This window comes from Manacus candei, unplaced genomic scaffold, assembly GCF_025592945.1.
Source record: "Manacus candei isolate 608988 ecotype Guabito, Panama unplaced genomic scaffold, ASM2559294v1 h1tg000049l, whole genome shotgun sequence".
Taxonomy (NCBI): domain Eukaryota; kingdom Metazoa; phylum Chordata; class Aves; order Passeriformes; family Pipridae; genus Manacus; species Manacus candei.
In genome coordinates this window covers 12,491,963-12,511,569 of record NW_026138097.1, presented here as the reverse complement: position 1 = coordinate 12,511,569, position 19,607 = coordinate 12,491,963, and the positions used below count along the sequence as shown (strand labels likewise).

At 40.6% G+C, this 19,607-nt stretch overlaps 2 protein-coding genes across 9 annotated transcripts in view; both read left to right on the top strand.

The window, feature by feature from the left end:
* Positions 1-19,607, top strand: part of ATXN1 (ataxin 1) — a 476,222-nt gene that overhangs the window by 15,957 nt on the left and 440,658 nt on the right. The window contains exon 3 of one of the 8 annotated variants that reach the window (XR_007906568.1): positions 13,464-13,562. The exons of the other annotated variants lie outside the window; for them this stretch is intronic. The gene's annotated coding sequence lies outside the window, so the exon portion shown is untranslated. The remainder of the gene's footprint in view (positions 1-13,463; positions 13,563-19,607) is intronic. 8 annotated transcript variants of the gene reach the window in all.
* LOC127476333 (uncharacterized) overlaps positions 2,059-19,607 on the top strand; it is a 414,088-nt gene continuing 396,539 nt past the window's right edge. Inside the window, exon 1 of the mRNA XM_051799162.1 lies at positions 2,059-2,082. The gene's annotated coding sequence lies outside the window, so the exon portion shown is untranslated. The remainder of the gene's footprint in view (positions 2,083-19,607) is intronic.

The window sequence follows — 19,607 nt, the reverse complement described above, 5'->3', positions numbered from 1 at the left end:
CTTTGGGTCATTTGTTCATAAAATAATGGGGTCACTATTACTTTGTTATCATGTGATCTGCTAATTGAAGGATTCTTTTACTGTGTAATAGCAATAATTCAAACTGTTAATGTAAATTTAAAAAAATATAATACCCTTTTCACGTATCATACTGATGGGACAAAAGTAGCAGCTTGGGCACTCTTCTTTGGGCTTCCATTTCTATTTATATGATGACTGATCCAGTGGTAGAGTTCTGTAGTAATGTGCAAGGAAACTTCCAAGATAAAATGTAAATTAAATGAAAAAAAGAATTTTTGAAAAACACTTCATTCAGAAAAAGAAAATAAATTTGACATAGTATGCATTTTGAGTGAGGTTCTTCAGAGAAAGAAAAATTCCTGGGCTGCTATGGAGAAGTACTGGAATGAAGCAACCACTGAATGAGTGAGGTTCACTTAAGGTGTGAAGTGAAAATATGTGAGGGTTTTTTGCTTTTTGTGTGTGGGTGTATCAGTGTGCTTTTGGCACGAACTGACTGTTGGAATAATATTGTGGCTATGGCAGATTTAAAAAAACCCCAATGGTAAGTATTTGGTTGATAATTCTCGAATTGATACGTTTTCTCAAAAAAGTAGGCTTTTGACAAAACAGAAAACCATCAAAAATAATGCTTTTATCTGGAAATTGGTAACCCTTCTTATTATAAGTAACAATAAAAAGATACAGACTAAGGAATATTAGAGGAAAATACACATTTTCTAAGTTGTTTTACTCAGTGAATATAACAGTAACTTGAATATAGTTAGTTTCACTTTTTCTTTATATAGGCAGTTTCCCAAGGTGAGAGAAACATCTGAAAAAAACCCCAACCACATGCTTATAAGATTATAAAAACTGGTGCAGGGAGCTCGGAGGCATGAGTTACTACTTTTAAAGTCCTCTGTTAAAAACAAGGCTAGACTCCATATTGATGGAGTCCTTTTAAAGGCAGTGCCCTTTTAATCAGCAAACAGGTCCTCTGTGCATCAAATAATTAAAAATAGAGCAAAGTTTCTGAACAAGGCGTCTGGCAGAAGCGTCTGTACTTCCATCTGTGCATGATTAGCAGAATGTTTCATGATATTTAAATAGCACAAGCTTTGCTCTCTTTTTTATTATTTGTTGTGCTGAAGACCTGTTTGCTTGTTAAGTGGTCTTTTTTGAATAGTTACTGGCAAGGAATCAGCTTGAACACACTGCAAATGCCAAATTGTCCCTTTTTTCAGAGAGACGCTGCCCTTACTGTTTTTTTGTTTTTTGTTTTTTTCTTTTTTTTTGATGGGAGTTTTACCACAACTCTCACTTGGTGTTAAAATTTTCTTAAGGACCAGTTCGTTTCAGAGGGAGTTTAGCGTGTATTTATGGTCCCTGCCCGTGGGCTCCAGTTTGGGTGATAATGGCAGCTATTTTCATAGCAGTGTCGCTCAGAGGCACGTTACAGTGCGAGTACGCACCAGGGTGTACTTGCAGAGTACGTGTGTCGGCTCAGCTCTGCAGCTTCTGCTGGCGGTGATGGGAGCCATGCGTCTGATCTGCTGTGCACACTGGTCCGAAGCCTTACCCTTTCAGTGGGGATGTAATCAGCCAGGCAACAGCTTTCCAAGCAGTTTCGAGGCCTTAAGCTGGGACTCCTCCTTGCTGGCAGCCATTCAGCGTCAAATTGTGTGCTCCTTGTCTCTGGCTAGCAACGCGGCACTTTGCAGATGTAGGCACTGATTTCCCTCCATGCTAGTAAAGTTTCTGTGTGTGTGTTTTCCAAAGGCCTGTACAAGAAGGTATGGAATGAAAAGAAGCCACTGTCTGGATGCTAAGTGCATTGCTGTAGCTGGCTGAGGGCAGTTCTGTTATGTGCAAGTGCCTGGTTGTTAGGAGCAGGCAGGTTGGCAGGGAGCTGAGACACTCATATGGGCTCAGAGGTCCTTTGTGGAAAGCCAGTATTCAGTCTTTGGACAATCTGTGTTCTTGGATGGGCATGGAAAATAAGAGCTTTTGTGGTGTGTGTAAGTGGTGTTTACTCTGTAGCTAGGCTTTTTGTTGCTGGTTTGTTTTTTTTTTTCTTGTGTTTGAGAAACACTGTGGTGTGTGATGTATGAATACTGACCTGGGTCATCTCTTAACTTCAGTTGAAGACTTCAAAAGAAGTTGTGGTTACTACTGAGAGCAAAGCTGCTAACTTGACAACATAAGTGCATAAACTCTGTGTGTTCGTACCTCAGAAAAAATACTGAGAAGCCTCGGCCATGGAGAAGGCCTGTCATGAGCCTCCACACAGGGTTCACCTCACCTCACTTAGCTAGTCCTCTGTTACCTGCTGGTGTCTGTCATGCTGTTTCTGGCCCAGCTTCTACAGAGCAGAGTACTCTGTGGTCTCAAAGCAAGTTCTCCTCAGCAGGGTTGTATCTTATGTGGGCAAAGTGTTGGAAATTCAGGGGGGTAGTGGTAGGACCATTTTGCAAGTGCCTGTACATTGCATGGTTCGGTTTCCAGGCACCCAGCGGGGCTAAAGATAAATTAGCAGGTACAGAGGAATCCTGGAAGGGCAAGAGAAGGAACAGTCATATTTCGCTGTAAAAGCTAAGGGTAACATGTATGCCCATTCTTTCGGCTAGACTGCTCAAGTAGTGCCTGAAGCAGTTCCACTCACATCACATTGCTCTTAAAAACTGTTGCTATTGGACCCCCTAACAATCGATTTCTGGAGAAATAAGAATTACTTCTAGAGCTGATTCTTGATCCGTGTAGTTTGGTGGACCTAATATTAGCATCATTCCAGGAGCAGAAGGGAGAAGGAAGACTTGGGATCATTTTAGAAAGATACATGAAGTTGTGTTGGTAGGTTGATTAAACTAAGACAAGCTTTATGTTTTGCTCCCAGTATTTTTTCTCAAAATATGCCATTTTTGGTTTTTGGAACAGCTTCAGTTTATGTTGTGGATGTGAATTAAATAACATTAGTATGAATTGCATATTGTCTAATGGAATTTGTTTTTCTGTGTCTTCTGTTATGCTCAAGGTACTTCAAACACTTTAAAATAATGAGTTCAGCTATAATAGTGCTGAGGCTCTGTAGACAAACATAACCGTCTTTCTGAGTGCAACAGGAGATCAAATTCAGGGATGGTTTTGCTGATAGGAGTGGGAAGGATACTTGTGATGTTAGTATTACCCCATCTGTTTTTTCTAAAAGCATTTGTGAGAGGCTCCTTATTTTGGCAGACTAGGTTTTGCTGTTTATTACTTCATTTATAACTCTCAATGCAGTGTAAACAGAATGAAGAAGAATTACAGGGCACATTATTCACAAGCTGTTGTTTAAACTTCATTGTTGCATTTCTAGCCCTGATGATTTCACGTGATGACATACTACGTGAAAAATCTGGTAGCCCTTGATTTCCTGAAACAAACCCAAAACTTCCTTTTATGGCCCTGCAAAAGCACATTGTAGCAAAGCAGGTAAACTGTAATTCAGCCGAAGATGGTAGTATCCTATTAATTTGTGTGAAAAATGAGGGTTCTGTTAGTTGTGTGCAGGTCTCCAGAGGAGAGGGAGTGCCTTGTATCACTCAAAAATAATTCAGCTTGCTGGCGAGAAGCATGGATAGCATCCAACATACAGACATCCCCAAGTACAAGGATTATAATGGAAATGTTGATGACCAGTCAATATAGATATATTAGCAAGTATTTATATAACTCAGAGTTGTTGACTACTGTAGACATGTTGTTTTAGGCCCCATTCCCACTGGCTTCCTCCTGTTGACTTTTGGAGTGTTAGACTCAGACCCCTTTGGCTCAAATTTGGAGTGAATTAAGACTGAGTGTACATGTTCTGAAATCACCCTCCAGTTTTGGAGGGGAGAACAGTGGAAATAACTGACCTGTACAATGATATTGAAGTACTTTATGGCATCATCAGGCCATACACTGAAAATAAAGCTTTCCTGAAGATATTTTGGATATTTCATTTCGATCTACACTTTATAGTGTTCCCTGTTAGTGTAAGGCTCTGTGTAGCTTTTATGCTTTCCTCATAAAGCTGTTCTCTGTCACAGAGAAAAAGGCCTTAACATGTGCCTTTCTGTGTATGTATTAATTCATTATTTTAGGTTTGTACTATTATATAGAAGCTTCTCCAAAACTTTGGCAACTTGATAGAAAGGAGTGACAGTTCGGTGCATTCTCAGCTGTGCAGCTCTAACATATGTTGCTTTTAGAGACACCTACATGTTACAATAAAAATACCCCTTACAGCCAAAGATGCGTGACCACAGTCTAGGTAATGACAAAAGACAGAGACTCAACTAAGTACTGAAACAGGAAAAAAAAAAAACAACAAAATATTTTTAAGAGCAGTAGAATTTACAAAGGACAGAATTACTATTCTATAAATATTAAAAACAAACAAACAAAAAAGCTCAGTGGTTCACTATATGTAAAAGTTGCTATCAGATAGGAAATATATTTGGAACGAAAGTCTGAAATACTAGATGCTATAAATTTGATAGATATTCAGAAAATATCTATTTGCACTGGTACACTTCAGAAAAAGAATAAATGTGTAGCTTTGCTAGAAAGAACAAAATCAAATTTGGGGAAATGCATGAGTACTGCTAGAAAAGCTGAACAATACATTTCTATGTAAAATGGCATGTGACTGGTGTAAGTGCTGTTCTGCCCCAGTTAGGGCTGCTGAAATTGTAAGCAGGTAGCAAAAATTTACTCTTTCATATTTCATGGATAATAATTGTTCTGACTGTTTTAAATAGCACAGGAAATGTAGTGTCACAAACTTGACATTTGAATATTAATACTGATACTGAAACAGTTTCACCACAAAGAATGCCAGGACTGCAGAAGGTAGGACAGCATTTTGATCAGGTAAAGACAGAAGAATTTTAAAGCTCTTCTGATAGGTTGAAAAAAGACCTTTTGAAAACTGGGGCAAAATTACCTTTCAAGATTGGATATTTTATATCCAGTTTTGGGAATATCTGGGCAGGTATTGTTGGAAGCGAAGAGATGTCTCTGTCATTTTTGTCTTCCCCCTTCCTCCCCCGCTTGCAATTTGATGAAGACTGTTTCAAAAAAGGCTGATAGCACTGGGCTACTAAGTGTTTTGGATTCACTTGTACAAATGCATGAGTGGATGTGGGTTCAAGAAAAGAGCGTGGGAGTCTTTGATATCCATTTGCCAACTTGCTTGAGGTGCACTGTAAGTTATCTTCTGTAAGGTTGTGATTTGGCTATGGGTTGCTTTATTAAAGGGAGACCTTTCTTTTCTAAACATAAAGTAGGGCTAACTTTCCCTTTCTTTTTAACAAGCAAGCTTGCTCTCTCCACGTCTGTGTGCATATGAGCGTGTGCACAATCCCTTACTATTAGTTTGTTAAGATTTTCTTGGTTCTTACAGCAATGTGTGGTGAAATCAGAATACATCACTTCACATACAAATACACAGCAAGTTTCAGTCTACCTACATGATGGAGTCCAAGGACTGTGTCCTCTTTGTATTCATACTGTAACAAGCTTCCTTCAAAGAAGGTACAAAATAAAGATAGAGATTGGTGAAAATTACTGATGGTACTTTGCAAGTAGAAGAGGCCAGCCCAAGCCAAGCCCATGCAAAGAAACTGGAATGTTTCTGTTCTGTGAGTCACTGCAGTGCAGTGCTGATGTGGATGGTCCCCCCTGTTGAGAAATCTCTTGGTGGCTTTTGGCAATCATGTTGTTATGTAGATGATTAGGTAAGTCATTCAGCTGGTGGTAGCGCTGATAGGTATGTTTCTTTCCAAAATTCCTTGTCAATGGAGTACATAGAGCACATTTTTGACTTTGTACTGGTAATATAGGTTGCACCAGTTTGGTTTTAGCTGTTTAACTGTATGCAAGCTAGTTAAAGGAGTTTTATTTTTTTGAGGACAGGAAGGAAAAATTTGTCAGCCTCCTTTCTGAAAGTGTTTTGGTAGTTGTGACCGCTTTTTCCCTTCAAAAATATATCTTTTGCTTTCAGACTCTCTTATTTTCAGATGTGATTAATGGTAATTTTTATCTTTAGAATGCAAATGCAATTTTAGCATACTTTTGCACTGTATAATGCTTCTCTCTGCACAAACTGCTTACCAGACAAATTAAAAAGATAGGTATGTATTTAAAAACCAACCAACCAAAACCAAAGTGCAGTTTACCTTCTGAAATATTTGTATACTCGTAGCTGCAACATATTTATGCCAAAGTGATGCTGTTCTGCTTTGCCAAGTGTGAGCAGCTCCCTTTAGCTGTGTGTTGCTGCTGTAGGTAGAAAAAGTCAGGCATTTCACTGGAACCATGGCAAAGCCTTTGTGTCCCACTGGTGGTAACCTACACGGGAACAACCCCTCTGAGGTACATTTTGCAGGGGGATTATGGGGAATCACACGTCCCTGGCAGTCGTTGGCATTCCTGTACAAAGGGTGAAACAACAGCACTTATATTAAGAAATGCAAATCCCCTGCTGCCATGTAAAAACTGGGCAGACTCCTGATGCCAATGGCGTTTTAGCCTGCCCCAATGAGTTCTTAAATTTGTTAGGCACGATCTCATTTTCACAAAGGAGACCTGGATAAGATAGTAACTCATTGGAGATCTTATTCTCTGGGGCTGTGCTGTTTGTAAGGTGATTCACAGCATGTACAGAGGGAATGGAAAATGTTGTCTTGGAAGCTTTCCAGTATGTTGTTATTTTGAAGTAATTTTCCTCATGTACAAATGCTGGTGATTGTACGGGGAGCCTCTAGAGCTACAAAGAGTGGAAGGTGAACCTCCTACATCCTAGGTTAGTCTGTAGCTAGTAAATAACATTTTATTTTGTGGCCAACTATTCACCCAACAATCTAGACCTCTGTTCTAAATAAAAACCAAGAAAATAAAATACTTGTGAGACTTTGACCTGTTACAAGATGGGTTACTGCTGCAGATGATTATATAGATATATTTTAGTGCCTGTTCCTAGTGCCAAGATTTAGAAAAGTGTCTTGATTTTTTAACTGCCCAGAAACACAGCCCAAACTGGGAGTAATCATACTGAAACAAATTGCTTTTTTTTTATATCCTGTACTTCCTCTATCTCTACAACTGTTTCCCAGAGTATCAGCTACATCTACTATCAGTGGTAGGATAATAAGTTAAATAAATAAATATTTTTTCAAAATTCCATACTATAGGTTCTCAAAGGAACATAGAGGTAGATTGTTAATCTTCTGATTTAGTGTCTGAACCTGCTTCCTTGATGTTAGTGCAAATTAGTGGAATTAGGATCAGACCTTAGAGGAATTAAGAATTACAGAAAAAAACTCTAAACTCCAACAGTAGTGTCTTAGAGCTGACCAAGTTAAAAATGTGAATGAAAAATTGTGGCATATGCCTAAACCTCAGCTAATTGTCGTGGTGAATGGAGTAATCTTCCATGGAGCTCTGAGTGGCCAATGTGTTATTGTGCATCAGGGCCCTATTAATCCATAGATTATTGACAGAGCATATGGTAACTGCTCCAAAGCATGCCATATACAACATGCTTTTATCTTTGTATTATTGTTTAAAACTACATTCTAATGTGTCACTGGGGATATATGTAGTCTTGAAAAAATTGTTTACACTGTGGTATTTGCAATATAGTATATGGCCAGGATGTACACTAGATATTCAAATTATATATGCTGCAGAATTTGTGAATTTGCCTTTTAAAATATTTGTCATTTCTGGAAATACCCTGAGGTGTAACTGTCCACAACCTTCCTCTTCTAAATAGTTATTAGTATTTGCTTTCAAAGTCGAATCTTTAGCCAACTTGGGAGTGAGTTTGACAGCTAGTGATTTTAAAACCTTATAGTCAGAACTGTGACCCAGAAATTGTTTTTTTGACATTACAGTGGTACTGTTCATTAATATGTGTGAAGTACTGAAACCTCTCGGGAAAATGGAGAAACAGCTAGGAAGAGGTGCATGCAAGGCCAGAGAGCCTCATGCAATTCGATCTGGAAATGTTTTACCTGACATCACTTGACTGAGGAGAGATAACTTGCTCATGACTCTGGTCAGAGCTGCCTGATTATATGTGAACCCTAGGGAGTAGGGGATTCAAACTACGGGAGATGTCCTTCTCAGGGGTACATTTTGGAGACTCTGAGGGTGCGTTATGGGAGTATTAAGGCTCTTTCATGTTTCACTGTGAAAACTGGGGCCTCATGTGCCTGTTTGCTGCTCAGAGACTAGAAACTGCCTGGGTGCAGATGACCAGATTTTAATTTTTCCCGCCTGCTCCTGCCTGCCCTTTGCTGTTGCGTTTGATGAGGCTGTTTTGTATGTGGTATTTTGGGGAATTTTTATGTGAGAAAGAGTATAGCGATGTATTCATTACACCTGTATCTTACTCCTGCAGGAATTCCAGTAGCTTCTGTGATAAATTCATTCCCCAACTTCAACCAATCCACTGCATTTTGGGCATTTGACTCCCCTGGGGGTGGTGGTGCAGGGGTATCTCCTGCCCTCGCTCTACTCTTCCATGAGCTGCTGGTGACGGGGCCTGTTGAGTCTTTCCTGAAGCCCCTGGGGTCAGAGAAGGCCCTGGGGTTGCCCCTGGCTGCAGAGCTTCTGGAGGGACTCCACCATCCCTGTCTTCCCAAGCATCCATGGGCTCAAGGCTGGCTGCTTGCCCCTGCCCTGCCCTATCTGCCCTTCTGAGTCCCAGCCACGCCTCGGTGTGCCACTCCTGGAGTGATGGCACATGGCCATGCGGTGGGCAAGGTGTTCCCTGTTCGTGGGACCACCGTGATCCTACTGTGCTGGAGCAGCAGCTGCTCCTCACGGGGATTTTTCTGCTGCTCTGTGCTGCTGCAGGGTCAGGTTTTTCTTGAGAACTTGTTGGTTCTTGATGCCAGTGGTGCAACTGGGATGTGGTTGAAAGAGGAATGAACGATGTCAAGGCTGCCTGTGAGCCTGCTCACCTTATGCATGGTTTCAGGATACCCGGAAAATTTTAAGGCAATTAATTGCTAAGCCTGGAGTTTGTTTAAATACACCCCAAATGTTGCATAACATCTATTAACTAAATTTTTCTACCCTTTAGGAATGCTGCCCCTTTAGGCTAACTGGATACAACAGTGTTCCACCGCGTGAGCATAACAGCTCTCGCTCGAGGTTGTGAGCAGCAGCGTGTTCCTGGCTGCATGGGTTAATTGGTTTGCAGGATAATGGTGATTTTTAGGTTGTGGTGGCAATAGGGATCAGTGACTCTGGTCTGTGAACCTGTTGGTTTGGAGCCTGCCTCTGAAGAGCAGGGACTCAAGAAACAAAGCTAGCTGTCAGCTGGCACAGTTGCTCTGTGGTGTGCTTCACTTTTATCGGGGAAATTACCTTAGGGAGCTTGCAAATGGAAAAAGATTGAAAGCCTGCTCAGCCTTTCTGCAGGTGAAAAGAGATCATGAAAGTTATCTTTTTGGTATGCTCATTTTTTTTAGAATATTAATTAAACATTTTCATTTTCATGTAATTTTTTCTGCTTTTCTCCCATCCATTTTGAGTCAATTAACATCTCTGTCCTTCTTTTTGACTATATGTGCAATTTTTCTTATCCAAAATTCTTTATTGATCTAATATAGTAGTTAAATGGGGTGACTTCTAAAATACAGTAGGGTAGCTTAGTGAATCTATTTAAAAACTAATGTTTAACATACAGCATCTTCTGTAAAGTTACCAAACATTCTGTGAGTAGTGTTGTAGTTATGGCTGTTTTCACAGAACTTGAGAGTTTGCTGGAGCAATCATCCTTTGGAATAAAATATTTTCTGCTTTTTTTCATTATGGAAGAGAATAAACTGTTAGTGTTAGTATTTGTGGGAATCCATCCCTTTGTCATACCTTGTAGTAAATGATAATACTCTCCTGGCCATTTTTGAGATACTGAAGCATGGAAGTGAAAAACACCTCATTTCATTATTTAGATACATGCAAATAATCCTTTTTTTTTGCACTATCTCTGACTGTTCTTTAAAAATTCCACTGCAGTGCTAGTAGATGGCCCTGAAACAGGAGAAACCATTCCTGAAGGTTCAGCCTGGTTCATATCTGAGTGTGCTGCCTCTCTTGCTTCATTGCAAATCCACATCAACCCACTGGCATGATAACGTGGAATGAGCTGCAGAGTCATCCATACCTTTGATTAACCTTGAGCAGTCAGTCTGGCAAGGGAGTGGAGAATGCTCTTCAGCATAAGGTTTGATGCTTAGAAATCTGCTGAGATGGGAGTAAATTCTTGCTCGGATGAGGACGGCCTTGCTCCTGTCCTGTGCTCGTTGGTGCTGTGGTGCAGGGTGATGGAGGAGGAGCAGTGGGCTGTGTCCATGGGGCAGGCAGGAAAGCTGCCTGCCCTTCCTAGCTGTGTACCCCTGGCATGGGCCTTGCTCGCATGTGGTGGCAGGGAGGTGCATGCCAGGGGGTTTGCTCAGGCAGTGCTCTTCATGCTAGGACTCATGCAGCCTTGCTAGAATTCAAATGAACTGTATAATTAGTATCACTTTAGCTTCCAGTCGGCTGTAATAGGTACCAGGAAGCTGTTTCTGCTTTGCTAATACTAATACTAAAAAAAGTATTTTACTTTCCTTCATGTATACCACCTTACATAGAAGAACATGCGGTGTGGTGTTTTGTCAGGAGACAGCATAAACTCTGTTTTCCAGTGCCACAACCAGCAACTGTGAAATCTGCATCAAAATGGTTTTCCCAAGCATCCTTTAGTCCATCTAGGGAAAAACACAGATTGGTGTGCAGGCTGCTCATACCTGAGCTCAGGGCAGATGCCTGCTCTGGTCCTCACTGACAGCAAGAGAGTTAGCAGTTGAACTAGGGAAACTCATCTGAGCAATCTTCCAGCCTGAAGGATGTGAGGTAGAAATGGATGAGAGGAACTGTAAGTGATATGAGAGAATCAGTGGGCTAGGAGAAGGAGGATCCAGTAAAATCAAGTAATAAAACACATCTGCAGGACCTGAAGTTTGAAACAGTAGCTCTATGCTTGCATGCTTGGCACAAATTCCATTTCTAATTTGTCTGCTTCCTTCGGGCTTCCTCTTGCCAGAGAGGTGGTCTGTGTGCCTGCTCTCTGCAGCTGGAGAGTCCTTGGTCTGCTCATGCAAGTGGTGGCAGAGGGCCATAGCCAAGGGAGACAAGAGTCTTCCCTGTAGCATTGCTCTTGGGTGGGTGTGCTTGGCTGGTTTTCCAGATCATAGACTTCATGCAGTAGGGCATTAGAAATATTATAGGCTATTAAACCTACTGTTGGAACATTTCACTGCACTAACTGCTGCTTTTAATAGAGTTCAGATCTGACATTTTTGGGACTGAGAGGGCTTGGATGTAAACTTTGTTAAATCAGTTTTGAAAAAGGAAGTTCTTTCATGCTTTGAAGGAGGAAAAAAATCAAGACAGAACTGCAAGTCTCTTCCTTAAATCAAAGTTTTCTGCCTGAAATGGGAACAGCTCAGCAGAACAGTTTAAGTAAACATGGCCATAACTGCTTATCTGAGACATTGGCATCCTCTGTTTTTACTGTGTTACTTTTTTGTGGTATCCTGGCGTCTCTCAGTCACTGATATGTTTGTTCTCACAGCACCTCTTTCACAGGCATATATTTTCGTGTCCATTTGATAGTTGCCACCATGATTTAAGGCTTTATCTGAACAGCTTGCTCCAGAAGTGTATGTTTTCTCTACCTTTATAGATGAGAGTTGAATTGCTGTCTGAAGAATCTTTCCTGCTTCCCGCCCCAACTTTGTCTCTCTTGTGGCTTCTTTATTTATAAGGGGGGAAAAATCAGAGGCAATTGTTCCTGAGTCATCCCAAGTAAGTGTTGAGGACAGACCAGGATAAAATCTAGGCCAGAGTGATGGATGATATGCACTTGTAGCCTGTGTAGGGGGCCAGTGAGTGTAGTATAAACACTGGGAGACTCGCTGAAAATCCTATATGTACATGAGAGTGCTAAGAGTTAGGTACTATTCTCTAAAGCTAGTGCCTGAGCATGGAATCATGGTTCTTCTCCTAGGTAGGAAAAGTGCACTGCATTGTGAGAATGGTTTATTGATACCTAACAGTACACCTTGGGTAGGTTTTGCCTGTGTGTGTTAAAAAAATGTAGACTCACACTGGGTCTTTTATCCAGGGAGCATTGCCACATGCAAATAACTTTTGTGCACTTTAAGTGCTTCCACTGTACCGTTGCTTGGAACTTCATTATTAAAAATAATTTTTATTGCAGTTAATATTTTGCTCTTACATCCAGCCTCTAAAGGACCAATTTGTTTTAATTTGTACATTAACAACAACAAAAATGTTTTAGTTAAGAGACTGTACAGTAGTAATTTATTCAATAGGTCTTGTAAAGTAGTAAAAAATTAAGTGATGTTTGATAGAGTACTTCTGTATGTTCTGTAACATTCTTCAAAGTAATGGAAGAATAAGAAATGAGAAGTGAGAGAACCCTTTTGTTTTTCCATGGGAATGAATGTGTTTGTATATTTCTGAGGCTCTAGTATATGTTCTTCCTCTTTTTGCCTATGTTACGAGGAATAAAATCAATTAAAGGAAGAAAAAGAGAAAAAGAAGACTGTGCCTCTTGCTCAGTTTTGTTGTGATTCAGACAATAGTGCATCAGGACATAGGAAGTGATCTCAGCCATATTTTTAGTCATATTTTTAGAGTGATATTTCATGATGAAATAGTGTCCAAAATTTTAAAGCTAGTATACAAGCAGATGTAAGTATATTGCACTGCCTGTGTCTATCTAGTACATAAAGAGCTTCACAACTGTTTGGATCTGCTCTTCTTTCATAATGGGCTGCAACTTGTTTACTAATGCTTGAAAGCATGTACACATCAAATAAATCTCTGGTATTTGGGCCATAGTGTACCAGCATTATGCAAAGGGAAGATTAACCACACTCTATATTAAGCTATGATCCACTTCACTCTTGATTCCTAGCTATACTAAATCAACCAAACCATCAAAGAACAGAATTAGTGGAAGGATTCTTTAGACAATAGATTTATTTCAATGTTTATTTGTGTTATTGTTAAGAAAAGGGCAATCAGCAGAGCGAATCTGCTTGGGACTCAGGGCATTATAAATTAATCGTAAGACATGCAGTGAGCTTTTGGGTGTGGAATACCAGCAACAAATGCAAATGCTACATAGCTGAATTGTATGGTGTGTATGGTGTTGCTGCAACAGCTGAGAGGCAATACGCTTGCTTTATCTGGGGCTCCTGTTAATCGATAGTCTTTAGCAAGCATTATATTGGCAAATCTGACACAGAATGAATTTGCAAGAGTGACTCAAAAGACTTTCCTAACATGAAGCATCTTTAATGCATATCGTTTTAGCTGTTTCCTGTTTTTACTCTGCTCTCTTTCAGCAAAAAGGTCAAGAAAAGCACTAGCTCAGTGGCTGAATTTTTCTGAAGTGCTTTACAGTAGGGAAAGTGGAGAAACCTCTTAAAGTGCTGTCTTATTCAGTAAGTTAAACCTTTTGTTCTTCAGTTAATTTATTTATTTTCCTGATTTCGGTATTTTTTTAAAAATATCTTATATATCAGATTAATTAAAATTATTTTTAAGGTATCTCCAGGCAGGTGCAAAACTCCTCATCCCCACCTTTGCTTTCCTTTTCCCCAGAGGTAGTTTTTGCTATATGAAACCTGTTACCCCACCTTGCTAGATACGGAACTAACACAGTTGACTCCACACTACTGTAACATGACTGTCTGTCTGCCCTAAATGTGGCTGGTTGCTGCATTCATGTTCAGAGAATTACAGTATATATTGTCTGGCTCTTTCTTTGTCACTTTCCCGGCCCATGTGTGTGTGTGTACCCACACAGTTGAACAATGCTCTCCCTTTGTTGATGCACTCTGAAAGCCACCAGCTGCATTAATGATTTTCAGAGCCTAGAATGGGAGCTTTTGGGCTTTTCCTACAGCAGTAAGATAGGTGTGTTTAATACTGCTATCACTATCACTGTAAGCAACAGAAAAAGAGAGAACTGTATCCGTTTCTTTATGATAACAGATGGAAACAGAGGCACACAGGAAGATTTTCTTAATGTAACTAGAGGTTCAGCTAGTGCTGGTGCCTTTCTGCTGATTCCAATAGAAGGTCAGAGGCTTAAAAAGTTAAGTGCAGAATATTCAAATTTAATTTATAGCATTAAATTATGATGGCTTTTAAGTTTAACTAGTCTTAAGAGTGCTAAATATTTCCAGATAAGGCCAAAAGGACTTTCAGCTGGTCAGCAGTTCTTGTGAATTGGCCTGATGCTACTTACTATCATTTTCTTGCACACCTGATATTCCTGCATTTTTAGCAGGTGTGAGTTTCTTTGCTCACATCTTTTTATGCCTCATTTGCTAACTCTTCTGTTCTGAAAAATTGGCAGGATGACAGCAAGCAACTCCCTCATCCTTTTGTGTTAGGACTAATCCTCAGGGTTCTTTCTGATGTGTCTCCAGAAATATGTATTCAGCTTAGGCTGAATGCTGATTTGATTTGTAAAACTAAAATGTGAACAGTGCAGATCGCTTTCTGTCTCTTAGGAAGAAATCACTGTAGAGGTGTACATGATCAGTTCTGTAGTTTTGAACTCAGTCATATAAAATATGTTTCTAAAATACACATGTATTTTATGTATAAAAAAAGTACTATATGCTGAAGTTCTTTGCTGAATCTCTATGTTTGTCTTCATTTTGCAAACTTGGAGCTTTACAATTAACAATTAGATGACTGATTGCATAACAGGGTATGGTATTTTAGTGCTCTGAATTGTGCTTTGGCATGATAGACAGATTTTTGTTTTGATCTCAGATTATATGGCTTGTTTTTACTTCAGTCTTTTTTTGTTTAACACATGATTTAATTAAAGTTTTGTTGCAGTGATTGATAGTTGCTTTATTTGATACCTGTTTATAGGCATTTATTCATTACTTTTTCAGTGTACTGATATTTGTCAGAAGAGAATGATATTATTTCTTTTGTCAATGAAAATGAGGCTATAAATTACTGTAATTTTGGGATACATTTCTGGTATGAGCAAACAGTATTCCCTTGGCAAGTTTTCTGCTGTGGAAAACTAGGTTATGCATAATATAATTTAGAAAAGACCTGTATGCCTCTAAAGAGGAATGGCACTGTGCAACTCCTGAAAACTAAGAAGAATCTAAATGTGTGTTTATTCTTATTCAAAGTATGCCTCAGCATCTGCAGTGTTCACGTAGGGGACTGAAAGTGATTGGTTGCAGGTTCTGTTTATGATTTTATTTATTTATTTTTTTAACCCTCTTTTGTAGCATGTGGGGTGAAGGATTCAACTCTCTGGACCTTGGTGTAGTCACCTGTCAGGTTCTTCCCAGAGCTACCTTGCTTCTGCCACTGGTGTGGCTGTGTTATGTCCTGAGGTTATGATACCTGAAGTCACCAAGAATCAAAATGAAAGTCACGTAGACTTTGTATTTTACTGACAAGTACAAAAGGATCTTGCAAAATTACGACTGGAGTAACCTGTGGGAGGAGGAGGATATGATGTATTCTTCCCTGCTAAAATCATAGCGTTAACATTCTTGGCAGCTCACTGAGCTCCACAGTAACTTGTGGTTTACATTTTAAAAATGCACCAAATAGCATATACTGTTTAATTCTGTGTTGCATTACACAACATAGTGCGATTGCCTCAGTGAAGCACATCTGCATTGCAAGAGTAAACTCTCTTGGGAAGCAAGCGCATCTTCCACAGAAGTAGGAGTGAGGCGTGGGCAGGGCATTGCTATTTTGGCAAGCAGAGGGAGCCAGCATTGGAAAGCTGCCTCACCTTTCACTTTCCATGGAACTTACCCTTTCTCCCTCTTTCAGGCACCAGCCACTGCCACTTGCTTCTCCTAGTGGTGATGTGGGGCTGGGGGTGTTTTCAATGATTGATTAAAGCGTTTTTCAGGGTTTTGGGAGCCGTGGTCTTTGCTATCTGTCTGGTTTGTTTGTGATCCCTGAGCAGAACTGGCTGTTAGGATGTAGTAAGGAAACCAATTCAAAAAACATCTGGAAGAGCTAAGAAAATATTTTGATTTTATTAAAAAAAGCCAAACAAACCCACACCTGTGTGATAGTATCTTCTTTAACTGCTAAGTCAGCAGCAGTTGATGGAAAGTATAAAATTCCTGTAATTTTTATACTGTGTTTCAGTTTGCTTCTTCCAAGGCTCTCTTTTGCTAGAAGCAAAGTCAGACTCCTGCTGTCTCAGTTCAGCTAAAGTTCTTCCTGTCATCCTAAAGCTTGGTTATCAACCCTCCTGTTCCTCTTATCAGCATGCATTACATTTTTATGGCAGTGTTTAGCAAAGACTTTCCAACAGCGCCTATGACAGTGTAATTGGACCTCCCTATCTGACAGAAATTACTCCCTCTGTAAAGGAGGAGTTCTGGATGCTTTCTAACACAGCTTTCTTTGAAGCAGGCTGGGTGTCTAGTCAGCTGGTCTGTAAATGTGGGTGCACAGAATTTCACCAAGCACTAGTCAAAGTAGTTATTCATGATTTGCTGTTAAAGCTGCAAGACTGGAGTGAGTGAGATTCCCCAGGGGTCTGCCCTTGCTTTGGTAATACTCATTGTTTTCATTATTGAAATGATTGATGGAGCAGAGAGAGCAGCAGTTAAGTTTGCATAGGATAAGAAGCATGAAGGGGGGCTGCAGGCTTCTTGGAGGGCAGGATTAAAATTCAGAGCTGCCTTGGCTAACTGGAGGAATGGTTTGGGGGAAAAAAAAAAACAAAAAACCCAACCAACCAGGACACAAGCTTAGAAGCACTGTACAGGGATAGAAATACTCAGTTACATGGGACAGAATGGGGAATGATTGACTCGATAGTGGTCCTCCTGTGACCTGGAGTTGGGCTGTGCTGGAGGCAATTTGGCCTGGTTTAGTTGAATAAAATGGTAAAAAAATAACAGCTGGTTCCCAGACCACCAGAGAAAACCAGTCTATGTTGTGTCCACCTCTTTTCTCCCCTGGGACCTGGGCTGCCAGTACTCTGCTGAGTGGGCCTGCTTTGGTTCTGACCCTGGAGCTGGTGACCATGTAGCTCCATCATGAGTGCCTGCAGGGAAGTGCCCCAGCCCAATTCCTCCCAGGCCTGATCCGTGTGCTCAGGATAGCGCATCTGAGAGGGAGGGGGATCACAGACCTGAGACTGTGGGTGTGTCATACAGTCATACAAGGAACAAGGTTTTGCCATCCATTTCCCTCAAAAAAGCACTGTTTTGGGGGTGTGTAAAGAAAAGACATAACCCATCCACTCCATTCAGTGTTCAAAATGGCTTAACATCTACTTTGGGGCATAATATAGTCAAGTGCCAGCTGGATGGTGTCCAGGGAGGATGCAGGGAAAATGATCAAAGATCTGGAAAACATGACCTGGGAAAGAAGATGAAAGAAAGGGGATTGTTTAGTCTACAGCGCAGAAGGCCAGTAATAGACATGATAGCAGTGTTCAAGTATGTGGAAGGTTCCTACAGGGAGGAAGGTAGTAAACTGTACTGCATGACTGCTTGGGGTTAGAACTAAAAGAAATGGACTCAATATGAAGGTGGCAAGACTTAGGTAAACATTTAAGAAAGCTTTCAAGTGGTGAGGGTATTTTGGTGCTGCAGTTATTTGCCTTTGAGAAAGCTGTTGGAAGCATCATTACTGGAGGTTTTTATAAAACAGACAAACTTCCTACAGGAATATTTTGGGCATTGCTTTGGGGAAGGAGGTGGAATACATGCATCTGAAGGTCGTTTCCCAGGAAATAATGAAGAATTTTTTTTTTTAATCCCGTGAATTTAGATAATCTAATAACCCAGAAAATAACTCAGGAGATAGTGGCAATTCATTATTGCAACATACCAGTGGTAAATAGACAGCTGATTTATGCACAAACCCTAATGATGATATTATCCTTCTGCTCTCTGTTCTGGTTAAAAAAAAATCTGAGTAAGCTAATTTTACTGGAACATTTCAAAAAGCTGTTCCTGTAAATATCTTACTCTATACTGAAATAGAGGAAGTGATTTGGTTGGCTTTGCTTATTGAAATATTGTGCAGACACTATCAGTACCCATTACTGATTGTACATAGTGTGGCCGTAGTAAAGCCAACAGTACTCCATGAGGCACGGGAGCATGATGTTGTATTTTCAGCCTAAATGTCTGTGCACTTGTGTGCTTCTTTTATGTGGAGACAGGGAGCAGGCTGAGAAGAACTAAGCTTCAATTACCTCATTGCTATCTATATACATGAGTTATTCTTTTCCATTGTCTTGCTGCATTAAGTGCATGAGGCAGCAATTGAAGAACAAACCTCAAACTTGTCCTTTGCTTCTTAAATCAAGAAGCTCTTCAGCATCTCCTACAGCCACTGATTGCAGCTCCCCATGCATTTGCTGTTCAGTGTATGGGGGCAGCACAGAGGAAGGGGAGAGGTACTTCCCCATAGAGTAACCTGATGCCTTGAGAAATGTCTTGCGGTGTCCCTATGGATACTTTCTTCCTTTTTTTTCTCACTGGAGGATCACCTCCATGACTTTGTGAGTTTCTGCAGGTCCCTTGAAGCCTTTTAACTAAGTTTCTGTTATAGAACAAAAAAGTACTTTTCTTTTCGAAACACAGCTTCTCCTGTTCTTGTTGTTGTGCATGCCAGGGAAGAGGAGGTCTGTGTTGCTATATAGCCCATGAGAACAAGCTGGGTGGTGGAGGTGCTACAGGACACCCATAGGAGAGGCCCCTGAGTAGATAGGACCAGGCAGTTTGGGTCCAGGTGAGAGCAGCCAGGCTCCTTGTGTCCTGCTTAGCTCAACCTCTGGCTTGACAGCCCTGAGGGATGTTTTGTCACCCTCATCCTGGGTCTAGGAGCACTGGGGAAGGATGGTGCAGAGTCACCATGTGCCCAGCACAGATTTAGCAAGGCTTATCGTAATCCTGGCCGTATCCACACTAACCCCCTAGCAGTCACACATCATCATGCGTTCATGTCCCCGGCCCTGCACCTCTCGCCTCTCAGTGCTGTGCTTATGTCAAGAAACCTACTGCTGAGCCAGTCCTGGTGCTTCTGCATCTTGAGCCCTGAGTGCTCAAGAGTTGATGGCCATTACCTTTTTGCAGGAGCTTCCTCTTCCTAGTCTGCTGCTATGCAGGTCAGTGTCCAGACTGAGTGTGATAACAAAATGAGGACACGAAGTCATGCGTGTACATATGTGCATATGTTTTAGTCTGTTGCCTTTTTAAAATTTGGAATAGTTGCATGCACTTGTCTCTGTCCCGGTGTATCTGCTATGCATCAGAAAACTGGCATTCTTCATGATCTTGAGTGTCCCATGTCATGAGAAATAAATCAGCACTGCTCCTCCTGTCGAAGTTCTTCAGGAGATTTAAATGGCTGACTTCAATTGACTAAAATCAGCAAGCAGAAAAACTTTATTGAAATAATTCGCTTCTAAATATTGTTTTACATTTACTCGTTTTAGATATAGTCCTTAGAGA